At 31.8% G+C, this 6791-nt stretch overlaps 1 long non-coding RNA gene across 1 annotated transcript; it reads right to left on the bottom strand.

The window, feature by feature from the left end:
• Positions 1-731: 731 nt before the first annotated feature.
• Positions 732-2032, bottom strand: LOC138858160 (uncharacterized). Its single transcript, XR_011397379.1, has 2 exons — positions 1863-2032; positions 732-1748 (listed from the first exon to the last, which is right to left on the bottom strand). It is a non-coding gene; the product is annotated as an uncharacterized lncRNA (long non-coding RNA).
• Positions 2033-6791: the final 4759 nt, after the last annotated feature.

Below are 6791 nucleotides of genomic sequence, written 5' to 3'. Positions count from 1 at the left end.
GGGTTTAAGGTCTGAACTCTGGGGAGGATGCGGCAGCACTTTTTTCACGTTATACAACAACCATTCCTTAACCACTAAAGCAGAATGCTTCTGGTCGTTATCATGAATAAAGCAGAACTCACCATTTAAATTGAGTTAAGCTGCGGATGCAAATTATTTTTTAATATGATGAAAACGAGGTTACCGACGCTATTTGTTCCCATTGCACTCCACACCATAATCCTGCTTCCACCATTTGACAGTATAATTACCATATTTATCTTTCAGTCCTTAGACTTTTTTACACTATACAAATCGCAGACTACCAGATCCAAATAAATTAAATTTAAACTTATCTGTAAAAATTACAGAATCCCAAAATTTGTTGTCACGGTGGACATACTCCTTGGAATATAGTAAACGTTTCGCAATATATCTCTTCGATAAGTTTGGCTTGTTTCGTGGTGTGATTCGCTGGGGCGATCGAATTTTTTTGGACCTTTCACGTCCATTAAGTCTTACAACTTCAGCAGTCTTTTTGAATTTAGCAATAATGTACTAAACAGTAGTATGTGGTTTTTTGACAGTATTACCTTTTTCGCGAGTACTTTTATTCTCTTGTCTTTATTCGACTATCAGAGCCCGCAAATCTTGAAATGTCTGTTTGTTCACCATGTTTTTTTACAAACCTACAACCGCACAAAAGAAATTCGCTTACCAAATAATACAGTTACACTCATCATACGCAAATAATATCAGACAATAATACAGTACATACTGGATGATTGCTTTTAAATTGTTGCCAACGTAAGTATACAAATTTTATTTTAGTCGTTCAAAAGTTTTTTGCAACGGTTGACATCAAAATTCATTCAACACTAAAATACATAAGATTTACATATTGTTACCCTTGGTTGCAACTTAAAAGCTGAAATAATTTATCAGAAAATTTAATTTAAAGTCAAAACATCACTCCGTACAAGTGGTGCTAGTCGCTGCAGTACGCCACTTCTCAAAAAAAGATTTTAAGAAGCATTTCAAATATTATAAAATTTCGAATATAAGTTTTTTTATTATATTTAGTTATAATTTATCTAGAAATTTTTCTATACTGGTTTACTGTCTACTGAGATAGAGGTTGTGTTGGCTCTGTTATATCTATGATAAAATAATTTTCGTGGCGTACTTGTATGTAACGATAACTTTAACAGTCTTTCGAACCGTGGGGAAAATTAAATTTCTATATGATCTTTTAGTACCGAAACATAAGAACAGCTGTTTGTGTTCTTAAAATAAAAAATGTATTATTTTTCAAGTGAGAACATTTCACATTTCTTAAATTGTTTGTTTGAAGATGTTAAGAATTCTCCGAACAGATGTAATTAGTTTCCATAAACGTGTTCGACTGGCGGTTTGTCTTATCTTCTTTTTAAATTGGTCAAATATGCTGAAATTCTTATACGCTTGACACAAATAATCCAAGTTTTGAATAAAATTGTATTCTTGGCCAGAGATAATTTTTTAGTACTCCGTACCGAGCGATGCTGTGGACGACTAGTGCGTATTAAAGAAGAATGGTCCTAGATTACAGCTGAGGAAACAGATAAGTTGGTAAGATCAATGCCAAATCGATTCAGCGAGGTTTTAAAATGACGCGGCTATCCAACAAAATATTGAATTTAATTTTTCTTTATCATTTTTAATACTTTTGTAACTAATTTTAAAGCTGAACGCAGACTTAATGGTGCCTATGTTTACTTCTCCTTACACTAAAATTATCACAAAAATGAAAAAAAAAATATACATTTTTGTTTTTGCATTTTGAACTTAAAAACATAAAGACGAAATGCATGTAGAAAATTTGAACTGAATAACCTATTTACATTGTATTTTTACTTCACATAAAAAATAGTGTCGGGTGAAGGAAGCCTTATTGGCTATGTGTAAGTCGCAAGGTGGTAATAGTATATGACTATAGTAAAGCACATCCTCGTTGTCTCGGGTGACTAATAATGAAAATTTGTATATTACGACAAAAAACGATAATTCTAGTTTTATCATAATCAAGTTTTATCATAATCGAAGGTAAGCTGCATCGACTGCATCTTTGTTGCAGGAATTCAATAGACTGTCTTTAAATAGTGTTCAGACAAAAGTTAAAAGTGTCTTAGATTTCATTAGTAATAGAAATGGCATTTATATAATGACTTAATTGCCAAAGTCTTAATAGGCACAAATACAATTTACAAGATTCAGTTACGAGACAAACAAATTTGTTACTTCTTACCGAAACTTACATGATTATATATATTGTTCAATTCAAAAGAGATACTGTTCCAAAAGGTGGGGTAGCAATTTATCAAAAAAGAAAATAATGTTACTAGTATAATATTATGACTCCGAATATTGAAATAAGTATTGCGCACGTTAGCGATGTAAATGTTAGGCGCTAACACGCGGGGTTACATAGGTTTCACGTTTTCAAAAAATTGAAAATTTTTTTTCAAGTTGATCCGACTAATAGTTTCGGAGATACAGCCTTGAAAAGGTGGACGCTCGAGGTCAGGTATAGGCACTTTTATTGTCTCTTAAAATTTTAAACGCGTTTATCTTAAAACTATGTTTTCAAAGTCGGTTGTCAAGATTTCTCGCGAACTACTCAACCGATCTTGATGAAATTTTACACAGGTCTTCGAGATATCATTTACCGTCCTGAACGAAGGATTTTTTTTTTTAATTACAACTATCAAAAAAAAAATGTCGAGAAATTTTCATCGAAATTTGCATTTTTTTATAAAAACGTCTGCCAAAAATCCAATTTTCATTTTTTTTTCCTTCGTCCAATACCTAGTTTATTGTCTTTACTAAAACACGTATTTTTTCCTTTTTACTTCTGATGATCCTGAAAGAAGTTCTGCTGACAACGCGGAGGCACCTTTTTTCCGAGGGACTGCCGGAATGACCGCCATTTTGATATTTTTCTTTTGAAAATTTAACAAAATGTATAATAAATATGTATCTTTTAAATAAAAAAAATTTCATTAAAATATTTCGTTTTTTATATGTAAAAAAAATTATTGAAGAAAGGCCGTTTTTTGCCCGAGGAAACCCATGTAACCCCTTATGCAAACTTACAAGCATGGTCATGCTAACAATTTACATTTCTCCAAAACCAAAATTGAACGAGGTAGAGCATTTAATCATCGCACTTTACTAGAGTACACTGAAGAAGGGTCGAAAATGATAATAAATTTCCACTTATCTTGGCTGACGATTTCAACATCAACTCCGCTGATAAAAAATCAGAGCGGTTGACAACTTTTCTTTCGGAAAAACTTAATTTGAAAATAAATAATGATCAACAAAAATCCCCAAAAAAAATGGGACCACCATTGACGCGGTATTTTCCAGATATTTAGAGAATATCAAGTCTCAAACTTATGTTGTTTTTTTAAGTTCCCATAAACCTATAGTTTCAATGATAAAAATTCCTGAATAACTTACAAAATATTTTAAACAATATTAACTTCTTTTTATTCAATAAAAGAAAAAAGTTTGTTTTCTTATATTATATGTTTCAAGTTCTTGCCTTCAGTATTTTATTATTTAAGTAAGAAGTAAATAAAAATCATGGTTAACACGATACGAAACTCCTCTCTTTGCTTTTTGAGAGAGCTCATGATCTCGTGGTTTATTTGGCAGCACTGAAAGTTCATGAGCTACTAAACAGATGAAAAGCAAAACAACGAACTGCCACTAAGAATTACGCAGAAATAAAGTGCGAAATCAGTGGGTTATTTGTGGGATCAGATTTTTTAGTGACTTTTACGTATGTTTTTAATCTTTATTTGGAGAGATTTAATATAGTTTTGTTTTTAAGAAAGAGTGGCAAAATCAAAAGTCAACGTATATACCGAGTTTTAAATATAAACATTTTTTTATATTGAGCCTTAAAAGTAAATGTTTAAAAGATTCTGTGATTAAAATATACATGAACGTATATTTAGCCCTCATTTAGGATATCTAGCATCTCAATCCAATTTTCATTATGTATATTTTCTGTAAAACGGAAACCGAAAATATCCGAATAATACTCCTTAGTGGTACCACCGTCAAATTTTATTTCAAAAAATGTGAACTTTGACAGCACTCTCTCGATTCAAAGAATTTTGTATCATTTTATCCATGAAAAAAATACTATATTTATAGTTGATTTACAGATCTTAATATACATTTAATTTTGTAGAAAAGTTGCAAAAACATTTAATTTGACTAAGAATTTTTCAATGGCGACTGTCACACTTTCAATATTTATTGTGATATTAGAATCGGGATCCATATTGAGGATTGAAGGATAGCGAGTGAATGCTACACGTTCAATACTTATCGCGCCAGATTTGTAATAAACCATCTCTTTGGTAGAAAGAGTTTAAACAAAGGTTTTCCTTCATTATTTGTTCAATTTTTCGTTCGTTAATAAATTCATGGAAAGACTTGGAGTAAAATATACTAAGAATCATGAAAACTTCACCAGAAAATTTGCATATTAATATAAATAAACAACACATATTTTATAAAAATCCACGTTTTGAATTTTTTTTAACGCTTTTTTCCGTTGTATCGCAAATTGTTATACAAAATGTGATTAACATTCAATATGTATTGTGATAGGGATCGCAATCCATCAATATTGAATACTAAACGTTCAAAAATTTCGTTATCTGGAATCGCGGTCAATATATATAATATATAGAACTTATAGTAGTCGCCAATGAAAGAGCATAGTCCGCTAGACAATAGATACGTCGAGTTATAACACAATATATACTTGTAGTAGATATCATAAAGTATGTATAAGCAAACAATAACATCCTGTGATCTCGCCCCTTGGAGACGGTCCAATAATTCCATCAACGCTTTAAGTATTCGGGTTTTATCAGCTACACCGACTTATTGTCAGCTTTGCTTGATGAATATTAAAAAAATCCAAAATGACTCCATTTTCGAAACTGCACCAAATTTGGTACAAGTCTAATATTATATAGTATATTTGCCCATATTTCCTGAAGAGTTGCCTCAACTTCATTTCTGCTTATAACTTAGCGCTGTCGTAACTTCGTCACCATTAAGGCCCACAGCTGGGTTTAAGGTCTGAACTCTGGGGAGGATGCGGCAGCACTTTTTTCACGTTATACAACAACCATTCCTTAACCACTAAAGCAGAATGCTTCTGGTCGTTATCATGAATAAAGCAGAACTCACCATTTAAATTGAGTTAAGCTGCGGATGCAAATTATTTTTTAATATGATGAAAACGAGGTTACCGACGCTATTTGTTCCCATTGCACTCCACACCATAATCCTGCTTCCACCATTTGACAGTATAATTACCATATTTATCTTTCAGTCCTTAGACTTTTTTACACTATACAAATCGCAGACTACCAGATCCAAATAAATTAAATTTAAACTTATCTGTAAAAATTACAGAATCCCAAAATTTGTTGTCACGGTGGACATACTCCTTGGAATATAGTAAACGTTTCGCAATATATCTCTTCGATAAGTTTGGCTTGTTTCGTGGTGTGATTCGCTGGGGCGATCGAATTTTTTTGGACCTTTCACGTCCATTAAGTCTTACAACTTCAGCAGTCTTTTTGAATTTAGCAATAATGTACTAAACAGTAGTATGTGGTTTTTTGACAGTATTACCTTTTTCGGGAGTACTTTTATTCTCTTGTCTTTATTCGACTATCAGAGCCTGCAAATCTTGAAATGTCTGTTTGTTCACCATGTTTTTTTACAAACCTACAACCGCACAAAAGAAATTCGCTTACCAAATAATACAGTTACACTCATCATACGCAAATAATATCAGACAATAATACAGTACATACTGGATGATTGCTTTTAAATTGTTGCCAACGTAAGTATACAAATTTTATTTTAGTCGTTCAAAAGTTTTTTGCAACGGTTGACATCAAAATTCATTCAACACTAAAATACATAAGATTTACATATTGTTACCCTTGGTTGCAACTTAAAAGCTGAAATAATTTATCAGAAAATTTAATTTAAAGTCAAAACATCACTCCGTACAAGTGGTGCTAGTCGCTGCAGTACGCCACTTCTCAAAAAAAGCTTTTAAGAAGCATTTCAAATATTATAAAATTTCGAATATAAGTTTTTTTATTATATTTAGTTATAATTTATCTAGAAATTTTTCTATACTGGTTTACTGTCTACTGAGATAGAGGTTGTGTTGGCTCTGTTATATCTATGATAAAATAATTTTCGTGGCGTACTTGTATGTAACGATAACTTTAACAGTCTTTCGAACCGTGGGGAAAATTAAATTTCTATATGATCTTTTAGTACCGAAACATAAGAACAGCTGTTTGTGTTCTTAAAATAAAAAATGTATTATTTTTCAAGTGAGAACATTTCACATTTCTTAAATTGTTTGTTTGAAGATGTTAAGAATTCTCCGAACAGATGTAATTAGTTTCCATAAACGTGTCCGACTGGCGGTTTGTCTTATCTTCTTTTTAAATTGGTCAAATATGCTGAAATTCTTATACGCTTGACACAAATAATCCAAGTTTTGAATAAAATTGTATTCTTGGCCAGAGATAATTTTTTAGTACTCCGTACCGAGCGATGCTGTGGACGACTAGTGCGTATTAATGAAAACCTGTGGAGGTTGGTAGAGAAACCAAGTCGATGTGTATGTTGTAGAAGTGTTGTGCCGATGAAAATGAGTAGTTGTAGGGGTGCGACTAATATGTTTACTGTAAAATTATTCAAAACTC

Source organism: Bactrocera oleae, chromosome X (genome assembly GCF_042242935.1).
Source record: "Bactrocera oleae isolate idBacOlea1 chromosome X, idBacOlea1, whole genome shotgun sequence".
In the NCBI taxonomy this organism is placed as follows: domain Eukaryota; kingdom Metazoa; phylum Arthropoda; class Insecta; order Diptera; family Tephritidae; genus Bactrocera; species Bactrocera oleae.
Note: the sequence above shows the minus strand (reverse complement) of the source record. Positions and strands in the feature narration are given on the sequence as shown.